The sequence below is a fragment of the Pezoporus wallicus genome, unplaced genomic scaffold (assembly GCF_028554395.1).
Source record: "Pezoporus wallicus isolate ANWC-B61680 ecotype Strahan unplaced genomic scaffold, APGP_CSIRO_Pwel_v1 contig_4309, whole genome shotgun sequence".
Classification (NCBI taxonomy): domain Eukaryota; kingdom Metazoa; phylum Chordata; class Aves; order Psittaciformes; family Psittacidae; genus Pezoporus; species Pezoporus wallicus.
Window position 1 is genome coordinate 2550028 of NW_026638191.1, and position 17401 is coordinate 2567428.

At 37.5% G+C, this 17401-nt stretch overlaps 1 long non-coding RNA gene across 1 annotated transcript in view; it reads right to left on the reverse strand.

Moving 5' to 3' along the window:
- Positions 1-17401, reverse strand: part of LOC130599378 (uncharacterized) — a 127693-nt gene that overhangs the window by 69924 nt on the left and 40368 nt on the right. Inside the window, exons 2-3 of the long non-coding RNA XR_008972217.1 lie at positions 10704-10757; positions 8748-8796 (exon numbers count right to left, since the gene is read on the reverse strand). This is a non-coding gene — a long non-coding RNA (uncharacterized LOC130599378). The remainder of the gene's footprint in view (positions 1-8747; positions 8797-10703; positions 10758-17401) is intronic.

Here is a 17401-nt window from a genome sequence, read left to right on the forward strand (position 1 = left end):
AATCTAGAAATCAGTGTCCTTTTTTGAGCTCAAACCTAAGCTTTGTAGTTCATTTTAAACTCTTACTGCCATAGCCTAAATTCCTACTTGAGAGTCAGCAACTACCCTGGATACTATTCAAGAGCCTACAAAGGAAGATGAGGGAATAGTGATTTAGTTCAAATAAACCACAGATTGGCATTGGTTCAGAAACTAACACATGAAATTCAAATATGTCATAGAGAAAGGCAGACTAATTGATTCAAATCACTTTTGGTAGCTTACCAGCTGTGTGCAAAAGAAACACTGCCCCAATTACAGAAAGCCAGGAATCTTGTTCAGACAGGCTCAATACTTATGAATGAATGAGGTTTCTGGTCTCTGCCTTCAGATCCTCCTTTTTTAACTACTAGCTTTTAAACTTTAACAGACCTGTTGTCTTTATAGAATAATATAAATTCTTGATGAAATCTTGAAAAAAACTGGGAACTGCAAAAAAACACATAATTTCTTAAATTTTGTTTATACAGCCTGGCAGAGCACAGCACCTGTCTTAGATGGGCTTTCCAGGCATTAATGCCATACAAGTAATTTAAGTAATCATACATGTATGGTGTTCTCTTTGGTTAACATAACTCTTTTAAAAAGGTATTATTTCATGTAAAAAAATTGGAGTTGATGGCAAAAAATATCATTATATTATGGCTTCATTTTGTTCCTGTTCGCTTCCCCTGTGGCTCAACTATGACATTATTTATAGCCTTTTCAAAGTCTAATTATATTGCATTGGACATCCTGAGATATTTGTGGATGGGCATTTTCTACACAGAAACTTTGTGCTTATTCTTATTACCCTAACAGCTATGCAGTTCCAGAACACCAACCATGATTAATTAAGTAGGCACAATATTGCTGAAATCTCCTCTGATTTGCTGTATCGTCACTGCCATTCCTACAACCACGAAAAGACCTGCTAAAGCAGTATGTGACTAAAGCTGAAAAGATCCAGCCTAATGAGACCTCCTGGGAAAGCACCTCTCCTCATGTGATCAAAGGAGGAACTTTATTTCCTCCTGATCAGATGGGAATGGTGTATAAATGTATACAGCAGCTATATATGGTAATCTGATGAGTTAGCCCAACAGCTTTAAATTATTTAATTTCACTTCACACAGAACTGTAAGTCTAGTCCATAAGGATACAACAGGCTGCATAAGGATACAACAGGCTCTGCATCTACAGAGCACAGTTCTGCTGTCATCTAGTAGAATATACTTCTTAATTGCTTGGCTAGTAAATCATCTTTATTCTTTATGACCTATTAAACCCTGGTAAGCTCAACAAGCCATATGAGACTTGGTAACTGCAATTTCTGTTTAGCAATCCTATGATTTCCTGTATGTTCACAATAATAAAATGGCATTAAAACTCATAGAGATGGCTCAGAAAAGCAAAGTGCTGATAGCTATGCTGAGATTAGACGAATTCTCCATGCTACCTAATTTCAGGCTCTGGGAGTCTTTATAGATTCCTTATATATGAGACAGAAAAAGGGGGAAAAAAATAAAGTTCTTGTTTTGAATTATCCTCTGGAAAAGTTTCTCTATTCATGGAATACTAAAGATGTGTAAGCAACTTTTTCTAAATTACATATTTCAATTGGCTGTCCATGATAAGGTTGCTTGTTATCCATCCTAAACTCTGCTCTCCTGGGAGATGAGGGTGATCAAATCAGTTCTTGCCCTAAGAAGTTAACCAGAGGAGCCCAAGTTCCATAAAAAATCCACTCTCTTTATGTCCTAATCTGCTCAACTCATACCATTTATATTATCTCCTGCTGCCCCCCTTCATTGTTCATCAATGTAGGTGCTGCAATCTTTGAAGGGCCCTTGCAAAACAGGTGGAGATATTTGTCTAAACTATAACCCAAAAGCATTTAATCTCCAAAGGGTAAGGGAAAGAAGCCACTGAAGAAAATCCAGAAAAATTTTTATGCAAGACAGCCCTTGCATCACAAGTCAGAAAAGGAAAAGTTCATCAAAGGATCCTAACAGCAGCACACACTGTATTTGCTTATCTTCTCATTCTTATGGTTCTTGCCCGTTCCTCATTTTTTCCCAGTGGACTACAGATGTTCCATTTTTGCATCTTCCATATTGTCCTACTCTTAAATTTGTTTTTAAATTGTTATTACTGAGCAGAGAGCCTCCAAATTCAGCCAGTTTCAACCATGCTCCAATTCCATTTTGATTTAAAATATAAAAGAAAACTACTCCATACTGTACTCCATACATACATACTGATAATTTTTTAAATGCATCTTTTACTGGAGAATTCATCCCCATTAGCATGCTGTACAACAAGGCTTCCCATTTAATATGACATCGCAGGGAAAACTGAAAGAATCCTACTGTTTTTTATTAACATGTTTCAAGATTTTCAGTATTATTTAGATGTAAAAATCCTCAGATGTGAAAATAATGCATCACAGAGAAAAACATGCAGCAAATTTCACAGAAAACCAGAACTTAAATGGCTTAAGTTGAATATAGGGTGGAAAAGAATGAGTTCCTCAGAGCCATGTATTATTGTGAAGGAAAGAAAGCTGAATAAGTCAAACAGAGTGGGAGATATCTAGAGGCAAGCTAGAAGTTTTAAATGCCAGGCTACAGCATGGAGTGACAGCCCTTGCAATTCTAAAATGGACGTGACTGGAATTGACAAGGACTTGTGGTACAGGAATGAATCTCCTGGGTGGGGGGGTGTGTCTGTATATATATATATTTATTTAATCTTTCCTTTCCCTGCATGGTAAAGATATGTTTAATCCTAGAGACTGGAAGTATCTAGGTTACAGACAGCCCAAAAACTAGACAGAAGACAAGAACAAAATAAAACCCAGTTGTGGAAGAGATAGTAAGATTTCATCAGGCATTTGTTTTCTCTGATCTAATATTAATTCTGGATTTGCTGATCATAATACATGCTGGGAAGAGATGGAAACCATCTAAGTATTCTAAACTCAGCCATCTTCAGAAGTAAGGACCGTTTCAGGATGTTTATGTTATTTCTTTCCCCTTTGTTTAAAAATACACACAGAGGTCAAGAGAGGGATAACTTATTTTGCTGCTGCTATTACCATTCTCATCTAGTGGAAACCTGAACCACCATCATGCCAATGAATTTTCACGGCTCTAATATGAAAAGCAGCTCCAAGGAAATTACTGTCTATTATTCTTCCTCTGTTGAATGACTGCACCCTTTTATGGTGATATTTTTCTGAAATCAAGTACTAAGCTGGCAAAGCTGCTAGGAAGCAGAGTGGAATGCAGGTTTAACCCGCCCACACCTCCTGCCCCAGGGGATTTAGTGCTGGTTCAAATAGAACAAGCGTGGAATAGCAAGAAGATGGGGAGATGGTGTGGAGCTGAAGACCTCAGAAAACCAGAATGGATGTATGATCTGCTACAGCTTGTAGGTAAGGAACTGAACTCACTGCTTCTCAGGTTTACAGAAGAGGATACACTGACAGGTCTGTGTAGCTAGTATGGCCACTGTAGTAGCTCTCATTACTATGCATAAATTCACTGAAAAAATCCCAGACCCTGAAGTCTTCAACCATTGAATCGTCTAGATTGTACAGGACCCTTTTGAGTTCATCCAGATCAATTCCCAAACTTTTGTTATCATTTCCTGCTTAGAACCCTACCTTGTTAGCTTCAGGTATTCCCACATAATAGGAGGCTCTGACATCTCCAACCCATGTAAGCAGCCAGCAAACTGTGGCCACTGACAAGATTTGGACTGCTCTTCACCAGTGCCATGTGGCTTGAGAGCTTCCCTTTCACTGATCCCTCCTGTATTTAACATTATTGCCAATATGTTGTTTACAATCTTATTTTAGGTTTGAGTATTTTAATGTGCTATAAAATTTCATTCTTTAGCCTATAAAAAATATTTTAACTTTAGACTTCTTGGCTTTTAGATTATTACGTGCATTTACTGAGATGGTCTTCTGCAGTGTTTTCCCAAAAAGTTAGTATTATATTTCCTCAACCTTAATTCATCTTAACAAAGGTTCTTTTCTTCTTTTAAGTTTACTCATGCCATCATTTTCTATTCTAATAAATAAAGAAGGTCACTCTATGAATATGTACTATTTATATGGCAATCTAACCCAAAAATGTAGTTGCTTTTGTCCATTATCTCAGCTAACAAAAAAATTCATAAAATGTTTTATTACTTACTTGAATGTAAACTATTTTTATAAGAGTACAATCAAACCTGATTATTCTCATTAGTTGGGAATTTATAACTTGCAACCTTTTGTCTTCTGACTTGTTGAAAAGACTGATTATAAGGTGCTGAGGATTAATATGAATGCATATTTATATGGACTCTAATATCCATATATACTTTGGGTAGTGTTATACTTTTAATAGATGTTACTAATCCAAATAATAATTGTAATGCTTCCAACCTTCATTAAAAAAATATATACTGGTAATCAGGTATCTAGCAAAAAGCTATACAACAATACTTATTAACTTAATGTGCAGATATGAAGACATACTACTGTGGCACCATGATATAAGACTCAGAATCAGAAAAGGGACACACAAAACAAAGAATACATTAACATATGTAAAGAAGTCAGTGTAAAAAGAAAGGTATAGACGTGGTGAAAGTACTTCATAAACAAATGTGATCAAGACATATTTATACTCACAGGAAGTCCAAAATACCCAAATTTATCTTTTCTTACAGAGACTTCAGGATGAAATTTTAACACTAGAGCTGAAGGAAAACAGGGTGGTGAATATCTTACACTGAACTATTACTGCCTTGAAAGACAAAAACAGATCCACAGCATGCTCAGCACACAGAAAGCCATCAGGTATGAGATCCATATTGGAAGAAATTATGCTGTCTCCAAAGTTCTGTTTGATAAGCTCAGATTTCTGCCCTTACTTTTTTCTTACCCCTCAAAATGCCACTTCATTATTGTTACTGGACATCAGTATGGTAAATGGACCACATCTGGCTCGAGGGAGAGGGCTCTGTGAAAACTTGGGTATTCTTTCTAGCAATTTTAAAATTATCTAGAACTATGGAATATATGAATAAAGGTTTGCAAAAAATTCAAACAAAATCAGATCTGTGTGAAAACGTCAGACTGATTATTCTCCATGGAGTGGAGATGACTGCTGATCAGAAAACACTTCATGTCTGCACTGCAGACAGAACAAGTCAAAATAAGAAGCAGTCAGTGCAGTGAAACAGGTTGGGTTCTGGAAGGTTCTGAGGAAACTTTCAGGTTTGCTCACTGCAATGAGAATACAAGTTATGTGGATTCTATTTTAACAGAAGGTCATGCCATTGACATCAGTAGTCTGTCAGTGTTCTTTTTCATTGTAGTGAGAAATAACTGACATTAACACTGATAACTTTGGGTCTAATTTTCCACCAACAGCCACAGTTTTTACAAACTTTCACTATGTCATAAATGAAAGCCAGTATTTATTTTTATTGTCATTGTTATTATTGACATTATTATTATTTCTATTTTACTATCTGCAGAGACATAGCCAGGACTTTAAATTTCCTAGTAGTTCTATCACCTTTACTGATCACGGCTGTTGGCTGTTTAATGCATCATCAATGACAAATGAATATATTACCCGAGATAACATGGTTAAATATGGCTTACCTGTACGCATAAGGAACTTGTTGTTGAATAACAAATAAAGCTTCAGGCGCAAACTCTAGTTTTATCTAGTACTGGAATTCACTTTGAATCAACAGGAGTTAAGCTGCCGCTGTGCTGTTTTCTTTTGACCTAAAATAATAAGTCTTAAAACTTCAAAACTGGATGGGAACATGGCAACGTTTCTTGCATGTGCAATCCAGAATAAGATGAAAAAATGACTGTCACTCCTGTGTATATCAACCCACTATAATGACTAGTTCCTGCTTGCACTCAGTTTCTTTCCATGTTGGAAAAGTGTAAAATTAAGTTTTGTTTCTCAGTAGGCAGAACTTTAAACCATAATAAGTGGTGTCCCTATGCCATCATAACAATGCTTTGTACCAGTATTACTGAAATCAGTATTTAGTTTTGCATCTGCGCTACCCAGGGCCACTGAGGCCCCTTTCTGAAGGCCTCATAGACTTGACGCCATGCTACACACCAGATGTAGGGCTTAGAGTGGGATCAAAGCCAGAGGATGTAGGAAGTGTCATGACCCAGACATAGCTTCTATTTTAAAGATGGTGCTCAGCTGTGCTGCCAGAGAGTTTTTTCAACAATCTTCCCTATGAAACTGAGCAAAACTGAATGGGTTCCTCACTGCCATTAGTCATTTTATCTTCATACCTAAATAGCTCTGCTAATTTTTGAGGAATTATTCCAGGCTTAGAATTAATGAGATACATTATCGCTGCACTTTGCCAGCCAAGATAACTTAAAATGCACTAGGCTCAGTTTCCATAAGCAGTCAAACTGCGATCACACGAAACTCCACAGGGACTAATTTATCACGCTTCTTAACAGATTATAGCAACCCAAACAAACCACCATGCCTCCAGCATCTTGCTGGCTTCCAATACCCATTTCAAGCTGTTCAAGATAGCACTGCCTCAGCAGCTGCAGTGCAGAAGTAACCAGAGAGTGCCAGTCCTTACGTTTTTCTTTTATAAATAGTGAGCAGATCTAATTATTACCTGAATTACAGATAAATGGCAGTATTTATTATAAGTTTATCATAAAGCCAACTTTTAAAAGGAAATTAAAACCCCTTGAAGTCTTCCACATTGAACTAGTTGGGTTTAAAAACTTTACTCCTCGCACAAAAGACAGTATGTATGAAAGATTAATACATACACATCAATGTATCGACCAGTGTCTGGTCATTAAATCATCCACAATAGATTGAAATACTGCATTGATTTATAAAGCTAGAAGGTTTATAGTTGTTTATAGCATTTGCTGAAGATAACCAGGAACTGTATAAAGGATTAAGAATGCTTCTGAAATTACCCAAGATAATTAAAATATTTAAAAGAGAAGATTAGAATGTAGCTTTCAATAAGTATAGCAATCAAGGTTGATATTAATATGATATATCTAAGTATATGTGAGAAAAGGTCTGACAATGATAATTACTAACACTGAAGATTAAATGATGCTTAAGTAATTAAACATAATTATTTGAAACCTTTCCATTTCCAGTTTTATCATATTTGATTAAAATGTCACATAGAAATAACAAGGTCCTGTATTAAATAAACCATGATGTCACTATTAGAACCAAACCTTATTATTTTCCATCCCTGTGCTGTGAATTAATTAAAGCTAATTGTTTTCTTTGAATAAACTTTGAACATTCCACGCTACTCAGGGTACGAGTAGTCCTAAAGGCGAAGTGGCTTGTTTATGGCCACAGTTCTAGGGTGGACGATGAGAGCCCAAGCCCTAACCTCTCCTCTCCCTCTCTGTACTCCGGTTACCATTTTCCTGCTGGGGCTCCGTGCTTGCTGCATGTCCTTCTCACTGCCCTGAGGATCTCTGTAGCCAAGGCTGGCTTGGAGCGTCACATCCTCCACCAGCCCCTGCCTGTTGGTGAGCACCCTCTTGTCGTCTCTGACCCGGCTGCTCCCACCCTAACGCCTAACCATGCCCCACACTTCTTTTTATACACACTGAGGTGTACCTCCCACCTGCACATTGTGACATGGGCGCTGCCCAACTGGCGCTCTGTGACATAGCCACCCCTGTTATGGTGGTGCCTGCTGACCTGACGCCTGCTTACTGCTTTCCCTCCAGCCCTCTCTCCTCTCATCCTCTGTACTCCTTTCACCAAGTGCCTCCCAACCTAATGCCTAACCCTTTCCTTCTCACAGCGCTGAAGTGGTATTTGGAACAGCCAGGATAGAAGCCACTATCTGTATGGGTCAGCAGCAGATTGCTGCCTCTCTAGAGCAAAGGAGGGGTAGTCTGAAGATGTTGCAAGGCATTTTAATTGTTTTCCTACATTTAGAAATCTAAATTCAGTTGTGGGCATACCAAGAGGGATTCATGTGCTCGGTGCTCTAGTGCTCATGATTCATATGAAGTATTTGAGAACTCTTTTCTCAGGATGGGATGAATCCAGGACTAGAAATTCTGGTTTTCTTTTGTACTTTAGCATTACAGATTAGCCATTATTTTGACAAATAGAGCATTTCATCTTGTAACTTAAATTAAATGAATGAATGTTTAATTGCTTATTGCATTTTAGACATCCTGTAGATATCATGAGGGTAATGACTGCCAAATCACAGTCACTTGCAGAAACTTGTCACTGATAGGACAGACAGAAATAAAGCTGTTTGAAATTTATGGTCTAAATGTTTCAACATTTAAAAATGAACAAAGCAACCAAAAAACTAAAACAACAACAATATAACCAAAACACAAAAAAAAAAAAAAACACCTTTTTTTTTTCATTGAATTTTCAGGTAAGAAATTTGTCAAAACCAGGTTTATTGGGCAAATTAATTCTTTTTCCCCTAGCTAGTCAACATTCCAAAGGCCCTTCTCTTTCTCTCTCTTATAGTCATCAAATTTTTCTGAGCAGATGCAAGGGACTAGGAAAGAGAATAGCAAAGTTTGGTTAGGTTTAATTTATACCTTAGAATATTAAAAGCTCCACTTTCAAAAAAAACTAAGATTTCACTTGTAAAAGAACAAATTTGTCACCATATGGAAGGGCAAGCTGAAGTTTTACCAGTATATCCTAGAGAGTTTCATCTGGAGTAATTACACACCTGTAGTACCTATTTTAAAGGGAAAAAAATAGAAATGAATGCAGAGAGATAAGAATAATTTTTCTAATACTTGCAAATAGGGAAAAAATTAGAAGTGATAATTCAGGGCTACCACCAATGATAATAATGATAAAGGAAATAACAAGGGAACAGAATACAACACCTCACCACCCGCTGACCGATAACTCGCCCCCCAAGCCCGACCAAGCTTTTCTTGGGGGAGTTTACTGCTACCACCAATGATAATAATGATAAAGGAAATGAACAGAATTTGACCGATAACTCGCCCCCCCAAGCCCGACCAAGCTCCGACCGGGGAGTTTCAGGATTTGTGGGGTTTTTAGCTAAAAGGAATCTTTAAATCTTTAAAATTATATTAGGGTAGCATATAAAATACAGACATACATAAAGTAAGTTATAGGTAACACTGAAATGACAAACTTGGAGCCAAGACAACCACATAGAAGAATCTATGGTGATGTAATACTGAGGCTATGATGGTGCCATTGCGAAAGTAAAACCACCCACATTTCCAGTTCATGACTATGACAGGCCACAGTATTGAAAATTAAGAGAAAGTTGTGGTCACAACATCTGGAGTTCTTCCAGAGCAACCTTTAAGAGTTTTTGAAATGAGCACAATCACTTTTGTAAGTGCTTATTCATTTTTCATATGCCCATTCTTTCTTCCATTCCACAGTTTAACATATTACACTTGCACTTTTAATGGATATCTAAGACTTTAATGGAATTTCAGCGAACTGCACTTTATATTTCCCCCCAAAAGGAATGGTTCATTAGGAGTTAAAGCCAGTCTGCTTTTTTGTTCGGCTAGTAAGAAGACAGCCTGGAGGTATACTGTATTAATTCCTAATATAAATGAAGTTAGATCACTGCAGAGCAAAATATTTATTTATAATGAATAAGAAAACAGGCATAGCAGAGAAAACATGAAATGGAAGAGGAGAGAACAGAAAATATGTTTCTGCAAACTAGGGAATGAGATAGTAGGGTAGAAAGATTACATAAAGAAATGTACTCAAACTACAAGCACTATTTGCTTTCAGATACTGTAAAGCAGGAGAGGATTTCATACCACATTAATCAGAGCCTTCTAAATAAGAAAAAAAAAAACAAACATCCAGGTAAAATGATCACTTCAGTAGACTGACAAATGAAACAAGACTTTTTAGGTACTATCTTTAATTTGCTGACTCCAGTCACAGTCACTGCAGGAACTGCCTGCACGCTGATATCCCCACTTGGAATAAACATACTGATTTTTAATACATTTCAGAGTGGATTTCTTCAGCTTTTTGGTAGAGCAGTCTTAGTAACAGAGATGCATGCATGCCATGGTAGATCAGCATGCAGAACTTTAATTAAAGCTATGTCAATTTTAGGCCCTCAAATCTTGTTAAAGAACCATTATACTGGAAAAGCTTGACTGCATCAATTATTTTGCTATTCCTTTACATTTTGGAATGTGTTTGTTAAAGGTTACATCATCTATCTCAATTTTCCAGTTCATCAATACGCCCCAGATTTTTTTTTAATAACCTCAAATGTGTAGCATCATATCTTAAAATCCTAATTAAAGAGGTGTTTTGTGCCAGCAGAGATTAAAAAACATGAGTTTTCACATGTAATCATCAGGAAAGTGGGTAAAATTTCCATTACATGCTTGCATAGGTTTAGACTTCTAATGCAAAAAACACTTCTTGTGTCAACTTCAAGTTCTAAACATTTATAAACGAATAATTTTCATGTAAGAGGCTGCAGCTTTTGAAAGACACAGCTAGACCCCCATTCTAGTTGCAGCTTATTTCAAAACATCTCTAAAGGAGATGTTTCTTGGAGAAAAAATTGTAAAAAGCTGAAATGTACCCAGGAATAGAAATAAGATTTGTCTTTACCAAGCATGGGTTTCCAGGGTACAGAGCCAGATGAGTGGGCCAGCAGGTATTTGCCTGTGTAAAGAACGAAAGAAACAGAAGTTGCCCATTTAGTTAAGGAATAGTATTTTCCTAAACAATTTTACAATGTCAGTCATGACACGAAGACTATGGCTTCTACAAGAAGAACTGACTGCCTTCGAGTGACTAAGTGATAATGGAGAAAAAAGAGAAGGCAGAAGTTCAAGTTATTGAACAGTTACTTTAATATTCTAAGCTGAAAATTGGAAACATCTCCATTTTCAGTTTTGCTACAATGTAAGAAATAAGGACAAGACCTTTTTCTTGCCTGTCACTCAGCCAGACCAACAATTAGAAAAAACAGACAGATGGACTGATTTTCCAGAAAGTCTCACTCGGGGATGTGAGTTAATCATCTGGCCCATGAACATCAGGAAATTAAACTCATTTCATTTCTATGCCTGATTGAAGCTGCTGTTCAACGTAGGCAGGATTAGCCTGGGTACCTGGCCTACTCCTACAGGTAAACTGGGCAACACACAGGTCACTCAAATCACATGGAGAACACACAGAATTTATATAACATTCTCTGTGTCCTTTGACTAACACATCCTTTAGGCTGTGCCTGAGGCCAAATTTCCTTCCATCCACAATGTTTAATGTCTACGATGTCCTTACGGGATTATGGCGTATGTGCTAAGGGGAGTACCCATACCTGCTGTAAGGGTAGGCAGTCACAATCTGCTTGGCACAGCAACTCCTAAATATCCTATGAAAACTTCAAGAAAACATTGCTCACCTATTGTCAACCAGACAAAACGACCAAGCGGTAGGATACCTAATGCCAACTGTCATTAAGACAAATGGCATAGATGACTAGATCAAGCCCAGGCAGCCTTAAAGGAACAGGATGGATTGTCCTGCTCCATATGTCTGAAATGTTGGAGTTGCTCTGGTATTTCATTGTCATATTACATTTTGTTCTTTGTCAACTCATTGTCTTCCCTTTATAGTAGCCACTCTCCTTTTTCTTTACTAAATACCTACCTCTTCTGCAGAAACAGTTAAGAAACATACATTTTTGGTACACCACTAATTCTCTGTAAGTCTCGATCAGAGTCTTCTCACTGACTTCATCAGACCAAGCTGTACAAACAGATTTGAGGCTAACTCTTTGAGAGCAGATATTTTTACTTTGTAAGGGTCTGTCTCCTTTGCAAAACTGAACATTTCAATCTTGAAAATGTGTCCTTTCTTTCTGGATAAATTATTAAATCCGTACTCAAAATAGCTCTGAGAAAGTAATTGTTTTATATAATGCCCCTGATAACTGAACTGTGTTCTACCGATAACTACACTGGAAAAAAATTAGTTTCAGAACTTCCTTTTCTGTAGCAAATGGTTTGAAGGCTTTTGGATTTCAGATCATAACTGTGAAACTTCTCTCACCCACATACTTGTGGAGAGGAGTGACTCATTGAGAAAACAATTCTTTTCTACTGCTCAAGCACAAACATGTTTCATAGATATGAGTTTCCTGTTGGAAATTTTTGTTTTCACACTTCAATAATAATCCAAAGCAAATTTTTGCACATTTATGCAGTAGTCACCCTGCTTTTACCAGTCTGCTACATGTACCTGTTTACAGTGCATTTTTAGCGTATCTGTAGTCACAGAGAATTACAAAATGAAAAAATAAAGAAACCATTAAAAAATCACCAATTAAAAAATATAATTATAACTAAGACCTTTTAAAAAAGTATATTCGAATTCCTGTATTGCTTGCCATTGACAAGTAGCTACCTAACATGCTTATGCAAAAGGCACAGAGAACCTTTCAACCTACCCTCCCCAGCACCAGGATTATATCAGAAGCACCATTTAACACAGTGTTGTTGCCTAGTGAAGTGTTGTCTTGATTTTAGCTAAAACTACGTCATTCAAACAGATTAATTCCTGTTTAACTGTTCCCATTATGCTCTGCCTCGGTAACAGTTAATACACAAACCTGTTATCCATTCATATGGACAAGACCCAAGATTTTTTTCACTCCTCTGCACTTTGTCCAAGATACTGCTTTGTCTGTGGATTGGGGTTTTTTTCAGGACCTATACATACAAACTGTAATATTACTCACTCTGCATATTAATAACATTGATTTCTGCCACCCTTGAGCCACTGGCCTGGGAGAGATATATAACAAGTGTTTGGTTGCCAGCCCATTCTTCAGTGATCAGGCAAGAAATCATGGACAGAAGGAATATACGGCAGGAGCTATAGTGACTTAAATAGGCAGAAGCAGTAGCGGATGAAATAAAGCACGAATATATTGGCATCAGTCATGGAGAATCTTCTTCCACCTGAGAAGCATGAACAAGTACATATTTTCAGATCAAAACGTTTTTAGAGCACTATTTTGGAGGCAGCCAATGTTCCACCAGCCTGGTGGTTCAAGAGGCAACCCATTCGACTGCTGCACAAATGAGAAACATCCTCACTGCCCACTGAATTAATTCATTCAAACCATGAATTATCCATGGCATTCCAAGAAACTAGCTCTCCTTGAAGGATCCATCTGCATAGGGTGTAATAATGCCTGCCTGTTCACCTCTATTTGTGTCCCAGATCTCATGCTGCAAAACGTCTGCTTCTGATTCTTCTCTGCAATCCTCTGTGACAGCTTTTATTTTTTGGATTCCTCAAAGAATGTCCTTGAGGGGACGGGAGCAACAAAAGAATAATCCCCTCAAAACAGCCAAATATGGAACTGTAGGGAGAAAATAGGTCTTTCCAGAGCAAATTTTATAGCTTTTTCACATAATTTGAGATTCATGGATAAATAAACAACAGTATTTGCCCATGTGCACACAGAATAATCGACTCATTTGCTGAGAAAATGATACTGCCTGCAGGTGTAGATTTAACTATGAAACTAGAAGAATTCAGACATTTCTTACCATGCCTAGAACTTCTCATCCCTAACACTAACTGCTAATAATCCCTCAGTTAATTGGCTTTATTTAGATTAGTTCCAAAATTAATAAATAATACTACATTAAATATAAAATACAGGAAGATATTACTGCAAAAAGGATGCTTTCATGAAAATAAAGCAACCTGGGATCTTGAACTCTTTCAGTTTGTCTTGTCATTAATTTCCATAAAATGGGGCACTCCAAATTTGCTAATTCATCCAGGCACCTATGCCAATTTCAAAGAGTTAATCCTAATACACCTCACATCCTGAACTATTAATCTTACCATAGATTACTGCTCCACAATACTTTATCTCATACTTCATTTATATCAGTTAGATTCTTCGTGTGATCTACTTCAGAAGATGGGGTCTTAAGGAAAAACCTCTAATAACAGCCTCGGGTTTGGTTTGGTTTTGTGGGGGTTTTACCTGTTTTTTTTCCTGTAGATATTGCTTTAACATAGAAATCACTCCTTACACATCACCACCTAATATATCTAGTGCATTATACCTTCCCATTTCCAGGTACTTCAGAGATAGATCTCTGTTTTGTACTTGTGTTTATGGGGTTAGCTGCCTTCTGGAAAGATCTCCTCTCCCTTTTCTTACCGTTATTTTGCTGGGTTGTTGTGGGTTTTTTTGTTTATTTATTTTGGGTTTTTTACTTAGTGGTTTGTCTCCTTGAATCATTTCTTGTCTTTTTCCTTCAAGCCACGGTAGCTATCTAGTGTTAGGCAAAAGTTGCTGCTACACTAGTTGTTCTCACTACCAGTTCACATTGTACTGCATATGAACACCTGTAGCTCCAAATTCCCAGTCACAGAGAGCACTGAGACCAACATCACTGTGTCACCTCTGGGAGCCCAGCCATGCCTCCAGCCAGGCCAGATCCTAGAAGCAGTAGAGGATGGCAGAGCCAATGTTACTGTCCTGGGTTCAGCAGTAGCAGTCATTTTTTTCTCCTTCTTAGTAGCTGGTGCAGTGCTGTGGTTTTGACTTTCAGCCTGGGAACACCGCTGATAACACCGATGTTTTTAGTTACTGCTCAGAAATGTTTACTCTGACCAAGGACTTTGTGAGTCTCATGCTCTGCCAGGGAGGAGGGGAAGCTGGGAGGAAGCAGAGACAGGACACCTGACCCAAACTAGCCAAAGAGGTAATTCCATACCACAGCATGTCATGCCCAGGATGTAAACTGGGGGCACTTACCAGGAAGGGCGAGTACACTGCTCGGTCAGGCTGGGTATCGGTTGGTGGTGAGCGGTTGTATTCTCTTCCCTTGTTATTTCCCTTATCATTATTATTATTGGTGGTAGCAGTAGTGGTTTGTGTTATACCTTAGTTACTGAACTGTTCTTATCTCAACCCGTGGGAGTTGCATTCTTTCGATTCTCCTCCCCATTCCTCCGGGAGCGGGCTGGGGGGAGGAAGTGGGGGAGTGAGTGAACGGGCTGCATGGGTCTGAGTTACTGACTACACTCAAACCACGACAGTTCTCTCTCCTGTGAACCATTCCCAGTAATAAGCTGCATTTTGGTATGCAGCTCACGTGGTCAGCAAAACTTCCCACATCAGGTTGCAGCCTATCTTTCCTCCCATTAAGTTGATTTCATTCATTTTGATATCTATTCTTTGTAAATGGGGTAGATACCATGCTGCTTTTACTGGCAAAATCAAAAGTAGGAACTAATTATTTTGGTTATTCACTATCCTGCTGAGACAAATGCTGTGAAGAACAAAAGGCAGAACTTAATAAATTAGCTGGCAATGCTAATTTGGTGTTAGTTTAGAGCATTACCCAGGAAATATAAGTACTATGAAAAGATATAGTGAAATCAGAAATGCCGTCTGGTGATAATAACAGGAGAAGGCACTTGTTCTCTAATTATCAGACATGAATTTGGGGAATTTGGCTTCCAAGGCACCGTGAATTTGCAGTTCATTACATTCTTAATGACTCATATTATGAATATGTCTTTTTAATTGCTCTTTATTGCCTTGACCCTTATAATAAGAGGATCGTTCATTGTTTTAAAATAGGCGCTACCCTTGTGTTCACAGAGTACTGCCTTAATCTAAGCAGACTTGTTGCATCCAAATTCTAGCAGATAATGAGAATCCAAGTGAAAAGTACAGCTGCAGAGACTACTAATCTAAAGTGGAAAAGAGAATCTTCTGAAAGTACAAAAGAGAGCTGGCAGAACAAGTTAAACAAAGATTTACATTGATCACTATAGGAGTAGACCTTTCAATTTCTCTATTACATTGATATCACAGGTTTATTATTGTACTGTGGGGTCCTCATAAACATACACCTGAAATAACTGCCCTGTGTTTCTCATGGGGAAGTATTAGAATTTGTAAACTGGACAGTCCTTTCCACTTCCCACCCTACCTACATATAGGACATCTACACGTCAATAAGTAATACATCTTCTAGAGACACTTAAGTCTCCTAAGTCTTAGGAAAGATTTCAGCATGTTTGGAAAATGTGCTGTGGCTGACTGAATGCATTCAAAATACTAAGCACTAAATACTCAGGATACACATTCAATTTTCATGTTCTCTGAGACTTCAAAAGTCCCACTCCAACTGATTTCCATACTCATAAATATATCAGTGTAAATTCAATCAGTCCCATTCTCTGTTTAAAAGCTACTACAAGCCACAGATTTATATAGGTACTTAGAATTTTCAGTATAATGGAAAATCATTTATGTACATACTGAACAGATCAAATTTTATTGACTTAAAAGCCTTCATAGTCTATATCGACATTGACTTAAAAGAGTCAATCAAAATTAATATAAAGCCCAAGTTACAAAGTTAGCTTACTGCTTTGTTCTGGTTTCCTTTAGAATTGACTAGTTCAGAAATGATTAAAAGGTCAAAAAGTAGCAAATACTAAGGAACTTTGAGAAAGCTTCTTAGTTTGTTAGTGGAAAAGATGTTGAAATTTCAAAGCTAAAGAGAACATGAGCTTACAGAAGAGAAGGGACGAGCAAGCCTAGCAAATCTGAGTTAATCACAAAAGCAGAGAAAAGGAAGATTACTTTTTGTATTTCTTATAGGCATGTATTAAATCTTACCTAACAGGCATTATCCAAGAGTAAGAAAATAAGACTGTCTAGTCTTTTTGCTCAGCACCACTTTCCCTAAGAGAGTCCTTTTCACATGGACCTTGGAAAAGTCATAACGTATGCATTTAACCCTATAGTTTTTTTTAACATCGAAAGGATAAGTAGGCAGAAACCTTGCTAGTAGTTCATATCTCAGCTTCGGATAGCCTTCTAACTTATTAACACTAAACCGATAAAGTCCAGCACAAGTTTGAGTTCTCTGAATACAGTTTTCTCTGGCACAGAGGATGTAAGAGGAGCTTCACATGCTTCACTGTCAACTCTGTCATTGTAGAGAGACAAAAATAGCAAATTATGAAATACATACATTGTCTCATATTATGAAAGCTCAAAAGCTGTAATAACAAACCACAAGTACTGCACTTCAGGACTGAACTTTCTAATTTTTCCACAGGAATGACTGTCTCAGGTTACACATTACATGCACCTATGGTAACACCATGACAGTGGAGCAAACATGAAGATCACCAAGCATTGAACCAATAGTTTTAGGCAAAGCATGCTTACATACAATTTCTACTTTCATAAATTAAAATTATGCAAGCATACTAATGTTAACACTGAATCATCAACACTGCAG